Genomic DNA, 24,421 nt, shown 5'->3' with positions numbered 1-24,421 from the left:
ACAGAGTCCCTAAAACCCTTGGATTTCCTAAGTGATAAGAGCGAAAAAAGTGAAAAGAGTGTCTTATTCTTCACAAGCCCCTTTCAACCACACCCGAGTTTATGGTAATGAAGTGGCTGTTGGAAAGCCAAGGATGAGGGCTGGTTGCCAGGGAACCAATCCTGTGATTAGAGGGTTGGAACTCAGCCTCCCACCCCCCTCACCTCCAGGGAGGGGAGAGAGGTTGGATGTTGATCACCAAAGGGCAATGATTTAACCAATTATGCCTATGTGACAAAGCCTCCATAAAAAACTCTAAGACGTTCCGAGAGCTTTCGGGTTGGTGAACACGTGGAGGTGCTGGGAGGGTGGCACCACGCCTGCAGAGGGTATGGATGCTGCTCTGCATCCGTGTCCCATACTTTGCCCTGTGCATCTCTTCCATTCAACCATTCCAGAGTTGCATCCTTTCTACAAGTAAGTAAACTGTTTTCCTGAGTTCTGTGAGCTGTTCTAGCAAATTATCGAACCCGAGGAGGGGGTGATGGGAACCCCCGATTTGTAGCCAAGTGGGACAGAGGTTGCAGGTAACCTGAAGACCCACCGCTTGCAACAGGTATCTGAGTTGGGGGTTAGGCTTGTGGGACTGAGCCCTTAACCTGGGTGGGATCTCAAGCTAACTCCAGGTAGGTAGTGTCAGAATTGAACTGAATTCTAAGACATGCAGTTGGTGTCCCCAGAGAACTGGAGAATTTCTTGGTGTGGGAAAAGCCTCCACACGTTTGGTGACTGGAGAGCTGAGTGGTGACTAGAGGAGGAAACAGCGTTCTTCCTTTTCACTGCCTGCCAGCCAATCAGGGTGAAATTCCAACTTTATTTTTAAATTTAATTATTTACTTATTTATTATTTTTGGCTGCATTGGGTCTCCATTGCTGTGTGCGGGCTTTCTCTAGTTGTGGAGAGCGGGGGCTACTCTTCGTTGCCGTGCGCAGGCTTCTCTTGTTGCGGAGCACGGGCTCTAGGTGCTGGCTTCAGTAGTTGTGGCACGCGGGCTTCAGTAGTTGTGGCATGAGGGCTCTAGAGTGCAGGCTCAGTAGTTGTGGCGCACGCGCTTAGCTGCTCTGCAGCATGTGGGATCTTCCCGGACCAGGGCTCAAACCCGTGTCCCCCGAATTGGCAGGTGGATTCTTAACCACTGCGCCACCAGGGAAGTCCCCCAACTTTTTAATGCAGCATAAAAGGCTCTTCAAGGTTATCTTCAGCGCAGTCTCATCTCCTTTCCTGAACTTTATGTTCCAGAAATACAGAAATTTTTGAGTTTCCTAAAGCAAATCGTGTTCTCAAGTCGCTATGCTTTGAATATACTAATGCCTCATCTGTTGAAAAGCACATAAATTCCTTTTTCAGAGGAAAACAGAAGATCAGAATATGTGCTTCCCCTTTAAGAATGGAAGTTAGTTTTCAATCCATAAAGTGTTAGCTGGATTTGAAGGCCAAGGACAATCTCAAAGCAAATGAGTTTTTTGAATTCCACAGTAGTTACTGTTCTCAAGTTTTTAACACCCAAGGAGAAAAAAGATAAGAACACTTCCAGTGCTAATGAAACTTGTTAGTTTTTTTGTCCTGTTAAAGATATTTATACTTGAATTTTTTTTAAGGCTTGAAATATTTTTAGATGAAATCCATAAATGAAAAGCAATGGTTGCTTTAAAAATTAGAGATGGTTTATAAAGTTGTATCAGATGATAAAAAAAAGATTCAGTAATAATGTACAAAGCTTGTTCTTAAATTCAAAGGCTATTAGGATCCTTATGTGGTTATGTGGTTAAGAGAGAGATTTTGCTTTTTTTCTGTTTCTACTGTAGTACTTTTTTTTTTAATTAAGTAATTTATGACCAGTCTTGTTTGGTTTTTCTCCAGCATAGATTCCCCCATGAAAAAGGACTTCCAAGGCAAACACTGAGCTGTTTATAGGACCCCACTGGATTCAATATCTTCCTCCAGTGAGTTGGATTATAACTATTTGCATGACCATCTTTCCCCTACACTGATCCTCCTTTTAGCCAGTAACTCTGGGTTTTGGTCTTCAGACTCCACATTGGTAGCACAATATCCTTCGTAGGGTGGACACCTGTGAGTGAACGTAACAGCACTTTTGATAAAACCAAGTTCCCATGCAGCCCAATGCAGATGATCGTTATTTAACCTTGGGCAAGCTTGACTTGGGCAATGGTTGACTTGGGCAATGGTTGCCTGACTCTCCGGTAACTCGCGGACAGAAGGCGGAGTGCAGGGGGCAGGAGTGAGCACTCTGAAGTCAGACTGCTCTACTTGGCAGTTGCCTGTTCCATGCACTTGGGCAAGTGATTGAACTGCCCAGGGCCTGCCTGCCTTTCCTATAGAATAGTGGTGGTAAGGATGGTTCCCACCTCCTCCATCGCACTGAGGATTAAATGAGGCGATGCATGTTAGGTCCAGAGCACAGTACTTGACACTTTAGACAGAGTGTAAATATTCGCGGTTGGAGTTATTTTCTTTGAAACACGGTCAGTGGTACTCACTTCATAGTGTTTTAAGGACTAAATGGAGTGACGTGGTCAGTGACTGACAGTGATCTGACATATGGCAGGCACTCCTGCTTGTCTCCTTTACTTGTTCTGGGGCAGTTCTGTCTCCCCAAAATGCACCCAGGTGAGTGGCTAGCTCTGCTACTTCTTGTGTATCACCCAGGGGGAGAAAAAGTTCTTCTCCAAAAGAAGGAACACTGGCTTATGCCAGAACTAATGGAGTGGAGTTGAAGGGCAGCACTGAAGACTGGTGAGAGATGAGGTGGGTGTTAGCTTGCTGGGGCTGCTATAACAGAATAGCATAGACTGGGTGGCTTAACAACAGAAATTTATTTTCTCACAGTTCTGGAGGTTGGAAGTCCAGTATCAAGGTGCCAGAAGGGTTGGTTTCTCTTGAGGCCTCTCTCCTTGGCTTGCAGACAGCCACCTTCTCACTGTGTCCTCACGTGGCCTTTTCTCTTCGTGCACATGCCTTTGATGTCTCTTCCTCTTCCAATAAGGACACTAGTCCTATTGGATTAGGGCCCCAGCCTTGTAACCTCATTTAACCTTAATTACCTCCCTAAAAACCCTATCTCCAAACTCAGCCACACTTGGGGGTCAGGGCTTCAACGTACAGATTTGAGGGGGGAGGGCATTATGCAGTCCAGAACAATGTGATAAGGCAGGAGATGAGTAGGGACCAGAACCAGATCACAAAGGGCTGGCTTGGGGGCTTTCTTCTTCACCCACCCACCCCTGGAGGTCTCCTGGGAATTGGCTCCATGGAGAGTCCCTTTCTGTCCTTTACCTTCCACACAGGACTAAGCACAGCTCAACGGTGCATTTTTCAAGGTTGCCTGGGATTAGGGAGTTCCCTGATGGCCTAGTGGTTAGGATTCCGGGCTTCCAATGCCATGGCCTGGGTTCAGTCCCTGGTCAGGGAACTGAGATCCTATAAACTGCATGGCACAGCCAAGAAATAAATAAAAATGGGTTGCCTGGGTAAGAGCAGACCCAGTGGAAATCACTAGAGGGAAGTTGCCTGGAGAGCAAGCACACCTGGGAGGGGTTATGCAAATTAGATGCACAGGATCCCCCCCCTCCCCCCACTCCTCCCCCAGTTAGGCTTCCTTTTTTTTTTGGCTACGTTGGGTCTTCGTTGCTGCACGTGGGCTTTCTCTAGTTGCATCGAGAGGGGGTTACTCTTTGTTGCGGTATGTGGGCTTCTCACTGCGTTGGCTTCTCTTGCTGCAGAGCACGGGCTCTAGGCACGTGGGCTTCAGTGGTTGCAGTGCGCGGGCTCTAGGGTGAGTGGGCTTCGGTAGTTGTGGCTCACAGGCTCAGTAGTTGTGGCTCGCAGGCTCGGTAGTTGTGGCACACGGGCTTAGTTGCTCCGCAGCATGTGGGATCTTCCCGGACCAGGGCTCGAACCCATGTCTCCTGCACTGGCAGGCGGATTCCTAACCACTGTGCCACCAGGGAAGTACCAGGCTTCCTTCTTTGAGTCAGTGGCCCAGGGCTTTTGAAAAAGAGCCTAAACCTGACCAGAGCAGTCCATTAACTCCTGCATTCCACAAACCTGAGTGTCCACTGCTCCAGGGACTGTTCTAGGCCCTGGGGCTCTTGCAGAGTTTAGGTTCTAGGCCTGCACCATCCAGTATAATATTGTCAATATTAAGCACTTGGAATGTGGCTAGTCTGAACTGAGATGTCCTGAAGTATAAAATACACACCAGATTTCAAAGACAATATAAAATATCTCATTAATAATTTTTCTATTAAATGTATGCTAAAATCATATGTCCAATACATTTTATTAAATACAATATGTATTATTAAAATTAATTCCATCTATTTCTTTTTAACCTTTTTTTTTTTTAAACAGGATTCCTGGAAATTTGACATGATATATGTGACTCGCATTTGTGGCTCACATTCTATTTCTCTTGGGCTGTGCTATTCTAGAAGCTCCACCTGGAGACTCTGATCAAGCTCCTTCTAATGGACATAATCAGAGGGGACCTTAACTTGGACCACCATTCTTAAGGATTAGGCAATTTGGAGCAAATGCCTCTAGCTGATGATATCTGTTTTAAAGTAAGCTGTGAGGATGGGGGAAAAAATGGGAAAAGGGGGAAAGAAATGAGATCAGCAACAGCTGGAGAGACCAGAGAGGAACAAAGAGTGCTCTGAGGCCTGAGAGCACATTTCCAACTTGCCCTCTGTAGTAGGCAGAAAAATGACCCTCCAAAGATGTCCATGTCCTAATGCCTGGAACCTGTCCATATGTTATCTTACATGGCAAAAACGAGACACTGCAAATATGATTAAGCTAAGGATTTTGAGATGGGGAGAGGATTCCAGATTATCCAGGTAGACCCAATGTAATCACAAGGGTCCTTATAAGTGAAAGAGGGAGGCAGGAGAGTCAGAGAAGATGTGAGGATGGAAGCAGAGCTCAGAGCGATGTCATGCTGGCTCTGAAGATGAAGGAAGGGGCCACAAGCCAAGGAATGCAGGTGGTCTCTAGAAGCTGGAAAAGGCAAGGAAATGGGTTCTCCCCTGAAGCCTCCATAAGGAATGCAGCCCTATGACACTTTGATTTTAGCCCAGTGAGAGTGATTTTAGACTTCTAACCTCCAGAATTGTAAGATAGTAAATTTGTGTTCTTGTAAGCCACTAAGTTTGTGGTAATTTGTTACAGGAGCTATAGGAAACAAATCCACTCACTTGCCTGCTGGATCTTTCTTTCTTTTTCCTTTCTTTCTTTCTTTTCTTTCTTTCTTTTTCTTTCTTTCTTTTTCTTTCTTTTCTTTTTCTTTCTTTTCTTTCTTTTTCTCTCTCTCTTTCTCTTTCTCTTTCCTTTCTTCCTTTCCTTCCCTTCCTTCCCTTCCTTCTTTCCTTCTTTCCTCCCTCCCTCTCTCCCTCTCTCTCCCTCTCTCTCTCTCTTTCTCTTTCTCTCTCTCTTTCTTTCTTTCTTTCTTTTCTTTCTCTCCCTCTCTTTTTTTCTCCTGGATATTTCTTTGAGTCACATTCCTCACTAGCTGAGAGAGCCACTTCCTTCTAAGATGTAGTGGGGAAAGCCCTGGCTGGGTCTTCAGTATACCCTGTGGGTCTCTGGACAAATCTCTTTTCCTCTGTTAAGGAGCAAGGAGATTGGGAAAACTGTGTGGACTTCTAGTGGAGAGGACTGGCATATTTGTCTGCACTGGGCATCAGCATAGATGCCTTTCTGAAATTAGGACAGAACAAGTATCAAAGAATTGGATAGTAGTTCAACACGCTGAGTCCTTTAAATGAGATAAATCATCTCATTTAATTCTGAGAAGAGCCCTATGACTTAGATAACTATGAGTATCCCATTTTAAAGCTAAGGAAACCAAGGTCAGAGAGGTTAGGTAATTTTCCCACAATGACTAAGACAGAAAAATATGAGCCAAGAGTCAAACCTAGGTTTACAGACTGCTGAGAACCACCCTTCTTACTGATGGGAGAGACCATGACGAACAGGATGGATCCATAAGTTTTTTTTTTGTTTTTTCTTTTTGTGGTACGTGGGCCTCTCACTGTTGTGGCCTCTCCCATTGTGGAGCACAGGCTCCGGACGCACAGGCTCAGTGGCCATGGCTCACGGGCCCAGCCGCTCCATGGCATGTGGGATCTTCCCAGACCGGGGCACGAATCCATGTACCCTGCATCAGCAGGCAGACTCTCAACCACTGCGCCATCAGGGAAGCCCGATCCATAAGTTTTATTCATTCATTCATTCATCTCACAGGTAGCTGGGCCCCTGTGCTTAGAATTCAGGGTACAGTGATAAACAACTCAGGCCGGACTCTTACAGCATGGAAGTCACATTCTATGAGAAGGACACCAACAACTCGGAAGTGAGCTGATTGTGATGAGAATGACGAGGAACATTAAGAGAGTGAGGTGAGAGGGAGCAGATGGGACTAGGAGGCTACCTTTTGAAGCAATATGTGGTTCTGAACTTGAGAGCCCACTGCCCTCCAAGGGGTGTCATGACCAAATTCATCATGTTTCCTCTCTTTTGTTTCCCTTGGTAATCCCCCCAAACACAAGCTCGTCTCATCATCTCAGGTTCTCTCATCTCCATCATTCTATGTTGTCTTTTTTTTTTTTTTTTTTTTTGCAGTACGCGGGCCTCTCACTGCTGTGGCCTCTCCCGTTGCAGAGCACAGGCTCTGGACACGCAGGCTCAGCGGCCATGGCTCACGGGCCCAGCCGCTCCGCAGCATGTGGGATCTTCCCGGACCGGGGGCACAAACCCCTGTCCCCTGCATCGGCAGGCGGACTCTCAACCACTGCAGCACCAGGGAAGCCTTCTGTGTTGTCTTTTGCTCTGCCCGCTCCTGCCTCACTCCCTCCTTCCCAAGCTCTTCCACTGCAACCCCTGTAAACCTTTCCCTCAACGTTCCCTCCAACTCTCACCTTAACTAAAACAGGACCATTCTCCAAAGATAATCCCACAACCCTAACTGAAGGCTCTTCATCCCCCGCACTTGTCAAACACCTCTAGGTCTGGAGGAGGAGAGAAGTAATCAGGATAGGCTGTGGAAACCAATGAACCCAAATCCCAGTGGCTCACATACAGGAAGAGACTCACTCTGGTGCCACGTCCAGCACGGGTGGGCTGGGCTCTGCTCCACGTCTTCCTTCGTTAACCTGGGCTGATGGGGCAGCCTCTGAAGCACGGCCACCCTCCTGGCAGAGGGAAGAGAGACATGGACAGCCGTGAGCCGGCTCTTGAAGCTTCAGCTTGGAAGAGATATACATCACTGTGGTCACATTTCATTGCCTAAAGCGAGTCATATGGCCAAGCTTGATATCAAGTGGGTATATTTCAGGAGAGACAGCAAACACTGTGGACAGTAATACACCCTGCCATTCCTTGGCGTCCCAAGGCTGTGTCCAAATATTATTATTCCTTCTCCGTGCTCTTAAAAAAAAAGATCCTTCTTCCCCTTAACAGACCTCCTAGAGTAATAGCTAGACCTCTTCTCTCCTCTCTTGTCTCCTGGCTCTTCTGTCTCCCTAGAAATCTGAGAGTCACACTTACCTCCACCTGCTCCCTTACTCCATATCAGATCCTTTACCACGTGCCAGAGGTTCAAAATCTGTCACTTCTCTCGGTCCCCACAGAAGCTACCCTCCTCCAAGCCATCATCATCTCTCTCCTGTACTACTACAACGGCAACCTTCCAAATCTTGCTCTACAATCCATACATGATCTAGTAGTCACTTCCCTGCTTAATCCTTCTGTGGGCCCTTCCTGGGCCCCCACTGGGACCCACAGACAGATCAGGGCCCCCACCGCGATGCCACGGTCAGACCAGGACCCCCACTGGGACCCCATGGACAGACCAGGGCCCTCACCAGGACCCCACGGACAGACCAGGGCCTCACCGGGACCCCACGGACAGACAAGGGCCCCACCAGGACTCCACAGTCAGATCAGGGCCCCCACTGGAACCCCACACAGAGACCAGACCATTGTCCTTCAGGGAGAGTCTAAAATCCTTACTCTTTCCCTTTCCCAGATCGCTCTTCCCAGCAGGTTTCTGCTTGCTGCCTCAGCCTGGGCCACCATCCCCGTCACTCCACAGTCCAGCCACGTGGGGCTTCCTCAGTGTCATGAATTGATACTTTAATTACTTTAGGGCTCTCACAACCCAGTTCTCTTGAACCTGAAACTCTCTCCCTTCCCACCCCTCCTTATCTTTCAGGCCTCAGCTTCCTCACTGAGGCCTTCAGGTCTAGTTGGTTCTTTCTGTGTCTGTGCTCCTGCAGCACCCCTACTGCCCCTTCTGAAACACTCACTCTTTTTTTTTTAATGATATTGTAGATGTATTTAATGGTTTTTTCTTCAATTTTTTCTTATTGTAGTTGATTTACAATGTTGGGCCAATCTCTGCTATACAGCAAAGTGACTCAGTTATACACTTATATACATTCCTTTTTATATTCTTTTCCATTATGGTTTATCACAGGATAGTGAATCGAGTTCCCTGTGCTATACAGTAGGACCTTGTTGTTTAACTTCTAAAGGTAATAGTTTGCACCTACCAACCCCAAACTCCCAGTCCCTCCCTCTCCCTCCCCCCATCCCCCTTGGCAACCACAAGTCTGTTCTCTATGTCTATGAATCTGCTTCTGTTCTGGATCAATAGACAGGTTCATTTGTGCCATATTTTAGATTCCACATAGAAGTGATACCATATGGTATTTGTCTTTCTCTTTCTGACATACTTCACTTAGTGTGATGATCTCTAGTTGCATTGCATCCAGGTTGCTGCAAATGCCATTATTCCGTTCTTTTTTATGGCTGAGTAATATTCCATTGTATATATGTACCACATCTTCTTTATCCATTCATCTGTTGATGGACATTATATTTATGTCAGAGAATGTTTTGCCTATGCTCTCTTCTGGGAGTTTTATGCTGTCATGTCTTGTGTTTAAGTCTTTAAACCATTTTGTGAAACATTCACTATTGTGAGAGCTTGCTCTCCCAGATTTGGAGCTGTGTGAAGGCAGAGACTGTCTCCTCAGCTGCTATACGCCCAATACATTGATTGTGCTCAGGAAATATTTTTCCAGTGAGAGAATGAATTTGTCATACATGAAGTCTGGGGGAGGGAATTAATAAAGGTGAATAGATGCAATTATTTATGATTGAATGAGCCTCCCGAGTTAATCAAGAGAGGCAAAAGAGGTCTGGGATGCTTGAGCCACCTCTGAATCACTTAGTCCTAAACTCACCGGCCATCATTCCCTTCCTGCATTTCCCCCTGTGTTTCTAGACCTCATAAAATGCCTTCCTCACCCACACCTATTCAGAGAATCTGGTTTCGGGCCTGAGAGAGTGCTTCTGCCCCCCATCCCCCTCCCTAACTCCTGCTGTCCTCACCTCTCCCGCAGTCCTCCTCAGCACATCCCACAGGTCCTCTACACCAAGCCAGCTGGAAAGTCTGGAGCATCACCAGGATGTTGCCTGTCCTCAGATTCATTCCTGAGCAGAAGGACCCTGAAAAAAGAAACATGATACAGGAGTGAGACACATTCTAGGCCTGGGCTTGTTAAGTCTGTCTGCCAAACCAGGCTGTGCAATGGGTGTGATGGGAACAGCTTTGGAAAGGCCCCAGTGTCAAATCATAGTTCCTCCTTCTATGCTACTAAGATGGTGTCTGAAATTATAGCATCGGAGACAGTATTAGTCTGCTGGGGCTGCCATAACAAAGTACCACAGGCTGGGTGGCTTAAACAACAACAGAAATTTATTTCTCACAGTTCTGGAGACTAGATGCCCAAGATCAAGGTGTGGGCAGATTTGGCTTCTTCTGAGGCCTCTCTCCTTGGCTTGCAGATGACTGCCTTCTTTCCCCTGTGCACACACATCCCTGGTGTCTCTTTGGTTTTTTTTGTTTTGTTTCGTTAAATATTTTATTTATTTATTTGGCTGTGCCTGATCTTAGTTGTGGCACGTGGGATCTTTTAGTTGCTGCATGCAGAATCTTTAGTTGCGGCATGTAGGGTCTTTAGTTGTGGCATGCAAACTCTTAGTTGCAACATGTGGGATCTAGCTCCCTGACCAGGGATCGAACCCAGGCCTCCTGCATTGGGAGCACAGAGTCTTAGCCACTGGACCACCAGGGAACTCCCTCTGGTGTCTCTTTGTGTGTTCAATTTTCCTCTTCTTATAAGGACACCAGTCACGATTAGATTAGGACCCACCCTAATGGCCTCATTTCCACCTAACCTCTTTTTTTTTTCAGTGTTTTAAGATTTTTAAATTTAATTTGAAATGAAATACAATTACTCATTCAACAAATTGGAAAATATTAAAACAACTGACATTATCTAGAGTGGGGAAAGAAATAAGAAAGTTTCATACACTGCTGACATGACAGTAAATCATCACAACCTTTTAGGAAAGGCATTTCCTGTTAAAAGTTTTTAAAAAGGGGGCATAAAGCTGTGACTGAAGTTTTACCTTGAGGAATCCATACTACAGGAACGAAGGGATTAGTAGCTAAGGGTATGCTTCAGTAGCTAAAGATATGTTGTATATAACAGCACTAGAAGGCAATCACACCAAAACCAATCTGAATTGGAGACCATCTGAACGTCTGTTAACAGGGAAATGATTGACTAAATTATGGTATTTCCAATTCTATGGCTCATTCATTCACTCACCATATATATTTTTTGAGGCAAGCATTGTTTTACCGTAGGCCAGGCATTGTTCTAGATACTGGGGGTAAGGAAGTGAATAATACAGATTTGACCTCTTTATCATGAAGCTTAGTGTTCGTGTGTGTGTGTGTGTGTGTGTGTGTGTAGCAAGGGAGAGACAAAAATGATAAATGATAATAATAATAACAACAGCAACAATAAAACAAGTCAGTTAACCTTTAGAATAATTGCCTGTTTCTAGAGGCAGGTATCTTGGGTTTTTCACTGAAAAAATTACATCCAGATTTTTATTCTGCTTTGAAATCTTTGTGTCCTGATTAATTGCTCCTGGTGTGTCCTCTCACTGTATTTTGGAAATTTTTTTTTTTTTTGGCGGTATGCGGGCCTCTCACTGTTGTGGCCTCTCCCGTTGCGGAGCACAGGCTCCGGACGCGCAGGCTCCGGACGCGCAGGCTCAGCGGCCATGGCTCACGGGCCCAGCCGCTCCGCGGCATATGGGATCCTCCCAGACCGGGGCATGAACCCGCATCCCCTGCATCGGCAGGCGGACTCTCAACCACTTGCGCCACCAGGGAGGCCCTGGAAATTTTTAATACCACTTATCCTACTTCATTTTTATGTTTTTTAAGCTAAACTTCAGACTTTATCTGGATTTCCCTAGTTTTTCCACCAATGTTCTTTTTCCTTTCCAGGATCCCAAGCAGGATGCCACATTGCATCTATTTTTATTTTTCCTAGCTTTATTGACATATAACTGACATATAACAATTGTATAAGTTGAAGGTGTATGAGGTAATGATTAGATACATGCATATAGTACGAAATGATTACCACGATTAGGTTAGTTAGCACCTCTATCATCTCACATAATTACCATTTTTTTGTTGTCCTCTTAACCTCTTTAGAGGCTCTATCTCCAAATACAGTCATTTTGAGGAACTGAGGATTAGGGCTTCAACATATGAGTCTGGGGGTGGGGTGGGGGGGAGACACAATTCAGCCCATAAGAAACATTCCTTAGTTTTAGGATATTAACAGTCCTTCAGTGTTCTCTGAATAAGAGAACTATCAGATTAATGAGGAATTGAATTTGCTGTCCATGAAAGCTAGGGACAGGATATAATTAATTTAAAAATGAATAGGTACAGTTAATTATATGTAAACTAGCTCTCTGATTCAACGAGAGCAGGGGAGGCCTGGGGGCCCAGACACTTCCTCTTGGTTGGGCCATTCTTGAAGGAGAGACAGTGGGCCTTAAGTATATCCTTGCAGACCAAAACCAAGAAACATGAATCCAGAGAAGTAAAGAGAGCTCTAGACTCAGCACTTTTCCTGGGGTTAACTGCATAAAGCCTGGGTGTTAATGAACCATTTTCACAGGAGAAAAGTCCTGGGACTTAAGCAGAGTGAGAGGAAAGATCAGAGACCTCTATAAAAAATTCTAGAACCTGAGGGCAAACCTTCAGTTGGTACTTTTTAAAAAAGCCCTCCATCTGAAAAAGATGGTGGGAATATATGTTTGTCTCTGCCTTTATGATGAGTAAATCAAGAGAAAAAGATTTCCCCTGAGAATTCCTAAGTATGTCCATATTCCTGTGGGTTTAAAGCCTAAATTGGTACTATCTGTGTAACCTGAAAGACCTCCAGACAAAATTTTAGAGTGGTCCCAAGCTGGCTATTCCCACAGGTACATGGCATAAGCAAACACTAACTCTACCCAGGGAAATGCATTTTAAACCCAGGCTTTAAAGAATTTCCACAGATAAAATCCCAAGGAACATGAGTTCCACAAACCACACAAGCAGAAGCAATAAACATCAGAACCAAACTCAGAATTGGTATAAATATTGAAATTATAAGGTACTGAATATAAAATAATGTTTAAAGAGATTGAAGATGGCATTTAAAAAATACTGAAGGAAAAACAGAGTATCAAGATTGGCAAGGAAGATTTGAACAAGAAAAACTAGAAATTACATATATGAAAAATTTAAAACCTAGTGGACACATTAAATAGATTATATCACAGCTGAAAGGAGAAGAAACTAGAACACATATGTACTTGAAGAAATTACACAGGGACTTCCCTGGTGGCGCAGTGGTTAAGAATCCACCTGCCAATGCAGGGGACATGGGTTTGAGCCCTGGTCCGGGAAGATCCCACATGCCGCAGAGCAACTAAGCCCATGCGCCACAACTACTGAGCCCGCATGCCACGGCTACTGAAGCCCACGCGCTTAGAGCCCATGCTCCGCAACAAGAAAAGTCACTGCAATGAGAAGCCCGCACACCACAACAAAGAGTAGCTCCTGCTTGCCACAACTAGAGAAAGCCCTCATGCAGCAACGAAGACCCAATGCAGCCAAAAAATAATTAATTAATTAATTTTAAAAAGAAAGAAATTACACAGAGCACAATCCAGGGAGAAAAAAGATGGACATTATAAACAATGGGTTAAGAAATATGGAACAGAGTGGGAAGGTCCGACATACGTCTAATTCATGGTTTTAAATATTTATTTATTTGGTTGCACTGGGTCTTAGTTGCAGCTCGCCAGTTCCTAAGTTGCAGCTCGCTGGCTCCTTAGTTGTGGTATGCGAACTCTTAGTTGCAGCACACATGTGGGATCTAGTTCCCTGACCAGGGATCAAATCCAGGCCCCCTGCATTGGGAGCACAGAGTCTTAACAATGGTGCCACTAGGGAAGTCCCTAATTCATGGTTTAAAAACAAAAAAGATAATAGAAGGGAGAGAAGCATATATGAAGAGATCATATCTGGGGATTTTTCAGAACTGATGAAAGATTCTTCCTCAAATTCAGGAAACCCAATGAATCCCAGGCAGAACATATTTTAAAACATCCATGCTACGGGCTTCCCTGGTGGCGCGGTGGTTGAGAGTCCGCCTGCCGATACAGGGGACACGGGTTCGTGCCCCGGTCCGGGAAAATCCCACATGCCGCGGAGCGGCTGGGCCCGTGAACCATGGCCGCTGAGCCTGCGCTTCCGGAGCCTGAGCTCCGCAACGGGAGAGGCCACAACAGTGAGAGGCCCATGTACTGCAAAAAGAAAAAAAAAAAAAATCCATGCTAGATATATGGTAAACTTTAGCACACTAAAGGGAAAATCATTAGAAAAGCCAAAGCATTACTTTTTATTTTTCAACAGCAATAATGGAAGCCAGAAGATAGTGGAATGAGACCCTCAAAGTGCTAAAATAAAATAACTGTCACACTAGAATTGTTTGTCCAGCAGAATGTCTTTCAAGAACAAAAATAAAATTATTGTTTAGACAAACCAAAAACTAGGAATTGATTCCCAAGACACCCTCTTCAAAAGAACTTCTAAGAGATATACTTCAGGAAGAATAAAACTAATCCCAGAATGAAGGTCTGAAATACAAGAAGGAATGATAAGAAAAGAAAAAATAAACAACAAAAAAAGGTAAACATATCAAAACTCTATCAAAAGTACAGTAACAATGTCAAATTTAGGTGTTTAGAAAAGAACTAACATCTTGAAAAACTTATAAATGGAGAGGATTTTGTTGAATACACATGATGATATTTTTAGAGTAAACACTAAAAGAACAGAAAGTAAGTGTAAAATTTGCAACATAGCATAGAGGGGAAAATGGAAATGTTGGGAGGAGACTCAATCCAAATGAATGCCGTAAGGAGAATAACAGAAAAAAGCAAAACAGGAATGGATAATATGACAGGAGGAATTCTGTATCTCCCCTGTTTGGAGAGCAGATGAGAGCATCTTTTTTCAAGATTAGGTGAAACATGATGTTTTACGGTTCTTAAATGGAAGTTCAAATATGTGTAGAAAGATATGTATGGATGCTGAGTGGTCAAAAGGGTGGGTGAACTGTGTTGGTGACTAGTCCATTGTTTCTTAACCCAAACCCACACTTTTGCACTCTGCTTTGTGGCTCTGAGGCCGCCAGCTCCCTACTTGGTTCTTTTGAGAGGAAGCACAAGAAAGAAAGACAAAAGGCTGGCAGGAGAAAGTACATGCTTCTTCCTGTTTTGCTTCCCTTTCCTGTTAGCATCACCCCAGCAGTGGTTCTTCCCCCTGATGGCAGCAGCTGACTCCTGTCTTTTCCATACTCTCAGTCTCATTTTTCTCTCTCTGACATACAAAGACCAGCTGTCCCCTTGTCAGAGGCCTGGGTTCCAGCTCTACTGGAGTATTCCTTCAACCTTCTAGATTCTAATAACCCCATCATGATTTTAATAACTCTATTATGTTTACATAACAGTAAACAACTAGAAACCTATTCCTTTTGTTGCCCCAGTCCTAGGGGTGAAAGCTGATTTCTGCATCTATTATCTCTGATTAATACAAAATCCCCATTTTGTCATCTCAACATCTATTTCACTAACTCAACCAATTCCTTTTATTAAATTCTCTCTGTTAACGTAACTGGTTCACTTTCTGTTTTTAGTACTCTGTCTCCTGTAGCCATATGACTAATTTTTGGCCAGTGGGATATAAGCAGAAGTAAGGTGGGCAACTTCTGTGTCATGTCCTTAAAATGAAGCTAATTGTTCCATACTTCTTCATTCTGTCTTCTCACAGAGGGGAACACAGATTTGGTGACCCTAAGATGGCTTCAACTGTGTGAGTCAGGATGATGCTCAAAGCAGGGCAATAAGAAAGGTGGGACCTGATGACCTCTTGGGGCGAGGCCACCTACCCTACTCTGGGATGTTTTGTGAAATAAATAAATGTCTTCTGAGGCATTGCATTCTGGACTCTCTTCATTATACCATAGTTATCCATCCCAGTGTAGATGGTTCTAAAAAACAAAAATACCGAAGCCTGGAAACTTAAATAATATAATACGAATAACTATTGAGTTAAAACATAAAACATAAAAGAAATAAATCCTTATAACTGAATGGCAACAAAAGCACTACCAAAGCAGTGATTCAATCTATTGCTTTGAATATTTCTTATCAAAAGATTGAAAACAAATGAAGGAAGCCTCATTTTAGGAACTTAAGTATGAAACAACAGAGAAAAATTAAAAAAAACAAGAAGAAAAAAATTTTAAGGCAGAAATTGACAAAGTAGAAAAATAGAGAAGATCAACAAAAACCACAACTTGGCAACTTGAAATTCTAATAAGATAGAAATGCTTCAGCAAGACTGATAGAAGAAAAGAAACATACAAATAAAAAACAAAATGCATAACTAAAAAGGGGGAAAACTATAGATATAGATATTCTTAAATGATAAAATAAATTTTTGAACTACATAAACCAATACACTTGAAAACTGACAAAATGGACAAATTTCCACAAGAATAGAAAATGCCAATACTGAAACAAGAAACAGTAAACTTTGAAAGGACCAACAACAATTAAAGAACCTGAAATTTTAGTTAAAAGAAGCCCCAGAAGGTTTAACAGGGGAATTCTACCAAGCTTTCAAGGAACAAGTAATACCTGCTGTATACAAATTATTAGAGGGAGAAAAAGAAGAGGAATTCATTTTACAAAGCTGGTATATCCTTGGGCCTCCCTGGTGGCGCAGTGGTTGAGAGTCCGCCTGCCGATGCAGGGGATACGGGTTCGTGCCCCGGTCTGGGGGGATCCCATATGCCGCGGAGCGGCTGGGCCCGTGAGCCATGGCCGCTGGGCCTGCGCATCCGGAGCCTGCGCTCCGCAACGGGAGGGGCCACAGCAGTGAGAGGCCCGCATACCGCAAAAAAAAAAAAAAAAAAAAAAAAAAAAAAAAAAAAAAGCTGGTATATCCTTGATTCCTAAACTGAATAGGGACAATTTAGGAAAAGAATATTAGAGGCCCATTTTACTTTCTAAGTGTAAATACAGTTCCTAAATAAAATATTAGATAAGCAAATACAATAATGTATGAAAAATAAAACATAATTGAGTACGTTTTAATAAACATCAGAAAGTTAACAATGTAATGCACTACATTATGGAATAAAGGAGGCAAGTCATATGGTCACCTCCATGGATTGAAAAAAACATTTAATAAAGTTCAACATCTATTTATGATAAAAGCTCTCAGAAAACTAGGGATAGAAAGGAACTTCCATAATTTGATAAGGACTATCTACTAAAAATCTACCACACACCACACAATTAAGACAGAATCTTGGGCTTCCCTGGTGGCACAATGGTTAAGAATCCGCCTGCCAATGCAAATCCACCTGCCAATGCTGGGGACACAGGTTCCAGCCCTGGTCCGGGAAGATCCTACACGCCGCAGAGCAACTAAGTTCGTGTGCCACAACTACTGAGCCTGTGCTCTAGAGCCCGTGAGCCATGACTACTGAGCCCATGCGCCACAAGTATTGAGCCTGCATGCCACAACTACTGAAGCCCGTGTGCCTAGAGCCCGTGCTCCGCAACAAGAGAAGCCACCACAATGAGAAGCCCGTGCACGGCAAGGAAGAGTAGCCCCCACTCACCGCAACTAGAGAGAAGCCCATGCACAAAAACAAAGACCCAATGCAGCCAAAAATAAATAAATAAAATTAATTAAAAAAAAAAAAAGACGGAACCTTAAGCTCATTCCCTTTAAGATCAGGAAGAACACAATCACTACTACTGTTCACTCCTAGGGGTCCTGACCATTGCAATAAGACATTATAAATATGTATATACAGAATGGGAGGGAGGATGACAAAATTGTCATTATTTGGATGTGATTTGGTATTTCATACAGAAACTCAAAACCATTAAAACTGTAAGTCAGCAAATTGGCCAAATAAAATATCAGACTGGAAAAAGTGAATAACATTCCTCTACATAATAGTAAACTAGAAACTCTAACAAAAAATAAGATTCCATTCAGAATAGTAACAAAAGTTTAAAAGTAATCTAGGAATTCACCTGTCAATCCACAAGATGTTTATGAAGAAAAAAAGTTTAGGGAATTCCCTGGCGGTCCAGTGGTTAAGACTCCGCACTTTCACTGCCAAGGCCCAGGGTTCGATTCCTGGTTGGGGAAGTAAGATCCCACAAGCCACGTAGCATGGCCGAAAAAGATAAAGAATTTAATGTTATTAAAGGAAACAAAAGAAATCTAGCAAATGGGGAGATGAACCATGTTCATGAATGTAACAATTTAGTATTACTAAGATGTTTCTTCTACCTAAATCAAGCTATAAATTCAATGCAAGCCCAAATTCCAGAAAGACTTTTTTAATAAACACAATAAATGGATTCAAAATTGCATGTGGAAGAATCAAGACCCACAAATAGATAAGAGTGGGCCCAAAAAAGAGGAATTTTCTGTATCAGGTAAGATATACCCAAAAACCAGAGTAAAAAAAAAAGATGAAAGTGGAATGGCACATAAGCAGACAAACTGATCAAAGCAACAGAACAGAGAGGAAAGAAAGAGACACGTGTACATAAAAAACCTTGAGACATTTCAGAGTAAGCATCCTAATCAGAAGGGAAAAGATGGATTGTTAAAGGATGGTATTGGGAAAACTGGTTCCTTATAAGGAGAAAAGAAAAGTTGGTTCCCTACCTCTCACCATAATACGAAGGTCAAATAAATGGATTAGAGACCTAAATGTGAAAGATAAATCTATAAAGCTAGTATATTCATTTCATAGGGCTGCCAGAACAAGGTACCACAAACTGCGTGGCTTAACACAACAGAAACGTATTGTCTCACAGTTCTGGAGGCTACCAGTACAAAATCAAGGTGTCAGTGGGGCTATGCTCCCTCTGGAGGCTGTAGGGGAATCCTTCCTTGCCTCTTCTTAGCTTTTGGTGGTTTACTGGTAATCTTTGGAGTTCCTCAGCTTGCAGCTGCACTGCATAACTCCAATCTCAGCCTTCCTCATCACATGGTATTCTCCCTCTCTGTGTTTGTCTTCAAGTGACTGTCTTCTTATAAGGACATCAGTCATATCGGATTAGGGGCCCATCCTATGCCAGTATGACCTCATCTTAATTTAACTAATTACATCTGCAACTACTCTGCTTCCAAATAAGAGCACATTCTGGACTATGGGGGGGGTTAGGATTTCAACATATCTGGTTTTGTTTTTTTTTTTTTTTTGCAGTACGCGGGCCTTTCACTGTTGTGGCCTCTCCCGTTGCGGAGCACAGGCTCCAGACGCGCAGGCTCAGCGGCCATGGCTCACGGGCCCAGCCGCTCCGCGGCATGTGGGATTTTCCCAGACCGGGGCACGAACCCGTGTCCCCTGCATCGGCAGGAGGACTCTCAACCACTGCGCCACCAGGGAAGCCCAACATATCTGTTCTTAAGAGAAACAGTTCAACCCAGAACAGCTAGTAGAAAAATGTACAATATTTTTATGACTTTGGAGTGAATAAAGTTGTTTAAACCAAGAAAATATAAACTATATAATGAGATGAATTTGACTATATTAAGATTAAAGATTTCTTCCGAAGACATGATTGAAAACGTTAACTAATAAGTGACAAACCGGGAGAAGACATTTTCAGCTTCAAAAAAAATGTGATTAACATCCAGAATATACAATAAAATCCTGCAATTTTTTTTTTTTTTTTTTTTTTTTTTTGCGGTACGCGGGCCTCTCACTGCTGTGGCCTCTCTCGTTGCAGAGCACAGACTCTGGACGCGCAGGCTCAGCAGCCATGGCTCATGGGCCCAGCCGCTCCGGGGCACGTGGGATCCTCCCGGACCGGGGCACGAACCCATATCCCCTGCATCGGCAGGCAGACTCTCAACCACTGCGCCACCAGGGAAGCCCCCTGCAAATATTTAAGAGTAGGAATCCCAATATAAAAATGGAGGGACTTCCCTGACAGTCCAGTGGTTAAGACTCCATGCTCCCAATGCAGGGGGCACAGGTTCGATCCCTGGTCGGGGAAGATCACACATGCCGTGTGGCGGGGGCAAAAGATATGAATAGGCAATTAACATAAAAGGAAATCTAACTAGCTAACAAGTCTGAAGAGATGCTCAACCTCCCTCAAAATCAGTTAGAAAATTACAACACATTTTAAATTCATCAGAGTGGTCAAAATTAAAAGGTCAGAGAGGAACTAGTATTAGTAAAGACATATAGAATTTGGAACTATCATGCACCTTTGGTTAGCATAATTCAGTATGTATATCCTATGATCCAGCAATCCCAATTTTGGTATATAATCCAGAGAAACTCTCACACAAGTCCCAAAGGATATAAGTACAAGATTGTTGATTGAAGAATTGTTCGTAGTAGCAAAGAATTCAAGGCAATGTAGGTCTTCTTCATTAGTAGGTGAATAATTAAGGATGGTGAACTAATAAATTGGAGTGCTATGAAGCAAACAGACAATTAACTAGATATACAAACAACATGGACTGCTCTTAAAACAATATTGAGCAAAAAATGTAAAAAATAGAAATGTACTTAGTATAATTTTTGTAAATTAAAAACATATACATATAGAAAGCACTATACATGTTTTAGAAATATAGACATATCCAAGAACCATAAATTAAACATAAATCAGAAAGTGTGTATTTGAGGTGGAGGAAGAAATGAAAGTGGGAATAGGGATATGGAGAAAAAATAACATAAGAGGATAGCTTTACACAAACTATTGCTATAGTGTGTCAGAAATGAAGCAGTATGGTAAAATCAACCCACAGAAAAAGAAAAAAAAAGAAGAATGAATGAAAGAGAACAGAAGTACCAAGGAAATGTTAAGAAAAAAGACACATTAAAAGCAAAAATCATTAGGAAGGACAGCAAAGGATATCTCATATTGATAAAAGGAATAATTCACTGATGTCATATTAATATCATAAACCCTTATGCACCTAACAACATAACTTCAAAATATATAAAGCAAAAACTGATACAGCTAAAAGGAGAAATGAACATACCCTCACTCATAATGGGAGACTTTATTACACCTTCCAGAAGCCAATAGATCAAACAGGAAAAAAAAAAAGGAAGGATATAATAGTTAAGAATTAGATCATTAATAAACTTTTATTGTCAGACCTCTTATCCCAACAACTAGAATGTACATCCTTTAAAAACAGCACACTTCCAAACAAAACAAAAAAATGCCGCATACTATGTCATAAAGGAAATCTCAACAAATTCCTAAGAATTTATGTCATTTGAAATACATTCATTAAATAAAATTAGAAATCAACTACAAAAGATAATCAAGGAAAAATCCATATATCTAGCTATTAAAAACCACATTTCTAAATAATTTGGGGGTTAAGGGGAATTGAAATTACACTTTTTTGGGGAACTGAATGACAATGAAAGCACTACAAATCAAAACCTGGGGTATACATAACAACAAAATAAATACTAAAATGGAGAAAAATGAGTCAACAATTAAGGAAGAAATTAATGAAATAAAATACCCCCCTCAAAACAAATAAGTAGAAAAGATCATCAATAGCACAAAAATCTGGGAGTTTTTTAAAGACCAATAAAACAATATTGAGCAAAAAATGTAAAAATAGAAAGTTTTTTCTATTTAAATTTTTGGCAAATTTGATCCAGAAAAATAAGAGAAGGAACAAATAAATATCAGGAAAGCCAAAAGAAATATAACTTCAGGTTCATAGGATTCATAAGAAATAATATGCATAAAGTTATACCAATGAATCTGAAATCCTAGATAAAATAGATATTGTTCTAGGCAAATATAAATTACAAAAATTTATCTCAGGAGAAAGTAATAAATCTGAATAAACCAATATCCACAGAAGAGGTTGAAATTATAACCAAAGACCTACCAAAAAGGCACCAAGCATGGATGATCTTACAGCCAAATTCTACCAAATGTTCAAAGAACAGATAACTCCAATATATCACAAACCATTCCAGACTGCAGGAAAAGGTAGGTGGTTCCCCCAAATCATAGAACAGAGCTAGCATTTCCCTTATGTCATAACTGGGCAAGGACAGCACGAGAAAGAAAACCATGAGTCAGTCAATTCCATTCATGAAAACAAATGCACAAAAACCCTAAAGAAAATGTTATTAAATCAAATCCAGCAATAGTGAAACAGAGGAGGATGGTTCATCGTTAACAGATTAAGGCAGAAAAGTCATCTGATCATATCAACAAATGCATAGAAAGCATTTGATAAAAGTCAATGCCTGCTTTAAAAAAAAATAAACTTCTCAGCAAATTAAGAATAAAATTTAGAAATCTACTAGAAATCTACTGAAAACATCGTACTTGATAATGAAACCTTAGGGGCATTCCTTTAAAAAGTCTAGAACAAGACAAGGATTGTCCATTATCACCACTGTCATTCAACATTGTATTGGAACCCTCAGCCAAAGGGCGAGGGGTGAGAAATGAGTTATAAAGATTGGAAAAACGAAACTGTCTTTTTTTCCCTGGACACCAGGGTCATCTAACTGGAACAGTATAGAGAATTATCTGTCAAGCTATTCTAGAACAAATAAGAGTGAGCTCAACAAGGTAGCCAGATCCAAGCTCAGCATTAAAAACAGCAGTAACTGATTAGGAAAAAATAACAAAATCCCGGCCACAAGTAAATAAGTAAAAACAGTAAAATCCAGTGAGTGAACCAAAGAAAGCCATATAAGATATCCCAGGAAAAAATTATACCTGTCCAAGAATAGAAGATGTAATATTGCAAAGTCATATTCTCCCCAAATTAATAATTTATTCATTATAATCCCAATCAAAATCCAAAGGACTTTTTTTATGGATTTGAAAAATGCTATTCCACTCTCCATTTCCATTATAGAGCCTACCAGGTTTAGAACCAAGCCAGGACCCTCTCCTCACCTAAGTCTAGGCATCTGCTTGGAGACCACCTGTTCTGCCCACCTTCTTTGACTTGAATCACCCCATAAACAATTGGTAAACAGAGTAAGGATGTCAGCATATCACAGTCATGTTGGATAATATGCAATTTTCTCTAGGAAGTTAACATTTTGAAGGAATCAAGGGCAAGGTTTCTCACAGGCAAAGAGGAAACCTTAGTGATAAAAGAAGATCTTAAGGGGAAAAGCTGCAACTCTATAGAAATGTCTTCCTTTAGATCCACCGTGGATCGTTTAGTGATTTCAGAGACCATAATGCTTGCTACAATGGTATGGTATGTGGCAAAGCTGTGAAAGCAGATGAAGAAACTGCAACGATATTTTCCTACATTAAAATAACAGATTAATGAGGAAGACTACACCTTGGATCAGATTTTTAATTTTGAAGAAAATGGTCTCCATTAGAAGTTAATATCTCCAGCCGGCATCTCTGTGAAGGAAGTACAAGCCCCAGCCTTTAAGACTGCAAAGAAGGCACTTAAAGTATTGATTGCTAAGTGCAAATACCCCGTGTATATTTAACTGTGCTAGTATTTATTAGAATTATTGGGACTTCCCTGGTGGTGCTGTGGATAAGACTCTGCGCTCCCAGTGCTGGGGGCCTGGGTTCCATTCCTGGTCAGGGAACTAGATCTCACGTGCATGCCTTAACTAAGGAGCCCACGTGTGGCAACTAAGACCGGGTGCAACTAAACAAATATTTAAAAATAAATAAATAAGTAAACGTTATTGGTTTTGTAGCACTCTGATTACTAAGTTGCATACGTTTTGAGCAATCTGTCCCTAATTCTATTTTTCCCATAAAGCCTTGTCATTTTTAGTGCACTGTTTTGCAGAACTACAGGTTTTTCAGGAAAGCATGTATCAGGTTATAGCAGAAACGCCTGTACTCAGAATGAAGCAGGGCCTCTCTTCCAACAAGCATTCTTGAGAGGTCCAGAGTTTCCCTCACAGGAGAGCAGGTACCCACTTCCCTCTGAGCACGGAACAACTTCCCAGGATACTGTGGGGCAGTTCTCTAGGGTTTGGGCACCAGAGCCCATCAAAGTTCCCCTCTTCTCTCCTCCCGCCAGACCCCAGACCACTAAGGAGAGGCTAAGTGAAAAGACCCAGAATTTTGCTGCTTACAAGCTTACAGATCTTGAGCAAGTCATCGAACCTCAGCAGCACTCAGTTTCCTCACTCTTTAAATGGGAAGGCAGTGTTTTTAAAAATCATGATTGTCGTGGTGGTGGTTGTTTTTAATTTTAAAGTATGCTTTTGAGGGGCTTTCCTGGCGGTCGAGTGGTTAAGATTCCGAGCTTCCACTGCAGGGGACACCGGTTCTATCCCTGGTTGGGGAACTAAGACCTGCCGCACGGTGCGGCGAAAGAAAAAAGAAAGAGAGAGAGAGAGAGAGAGAGAAATACATGCCTTTGATTGTTGCTTTGCCATTTATAGTTGTGACCTTGGACAAGTGACTTTATTTCTCTATGCGTCATCTGTAAACTAGGGGCTTTGCGAGGATTTAATGCTACCATGTATGCAAAGCACTCAGCATAAGATGCCCGTTAAGCCCCAGAAAATTGAAATTCCCATTATGGAAGGCGGGGATTCTCGAGTTCTGACTGCAGAGGCAGAGGAACCCAGGGCTGGTGGGGAAAGCAGATGTGGCTGTGATTTTCCCAGGGACACTACAAACATCCTCCCAGCCCTGTCTTCCCCCAGAGGCCTCACCATCAGCCTGACCCCCAGCTTGCTGGAGCCACCAAGCAGCTCTCCCTTGCCCGCGGTTGGGGGGCTGCCCCACAGCGCCGGTTCGCGAACGGACTACACTTCCCGGTGTGCACCTCGGGTCGGGGCCCCGAGGGGCAGTCCAGCTGCG

The 24,421-nt window shown here is 42.5% G+C and overlaps 1 long non-coding RNA gene across 2 annotated transcripts in view; it reads right to left on the bottom strand.

Moving 5' to 3' along the window:
* The window catches only part of LOC132480126 (uncharacterized), a 51,616-nt gene that overhangs the window by 26,892 nt on the left and 303 nt on the right, over positions 1-24,421 (bottom strand). Inside the window, exons 1-3 of one of the 2 annotated variants that reach the window (XR_009530601.1) lie at positions 24,274-24,342; positions 9,461-9,577; positions 7,157-7,254 (exon numbers count right to left, since the gene is read on the bottom strand). This is a non-coding gene — a long non-coding RNA (uncharacterized LOC132480126). Of the gene's footprint in view, positions 1-7,156; positions 7,255-9,460; positions 9,578-24,273; positions 24,343-24,421 lie in introns of those variants that run through there. The other variant, XR_009530600.1, reaches the window with a different exon arrangement.

This window comes from Mesoplodon densirostris, chromosome 19 (assembly GCF_025265405.1).
Source record: "Mesoplodon densirostris isolate mMesDen1 chromosome 19, mMesDen1 primary haplotype, whole genome shotgun sequence".
NCBI lineage: Eukaryota > Metazoa > Chordata > Mammalia > Artiodactyla > Ziphiidae > Mesoplodon > Mesoplodon densirostris.
This window is presented reverse-complemented; position numbering and strand designations above follow the sequence as displayed.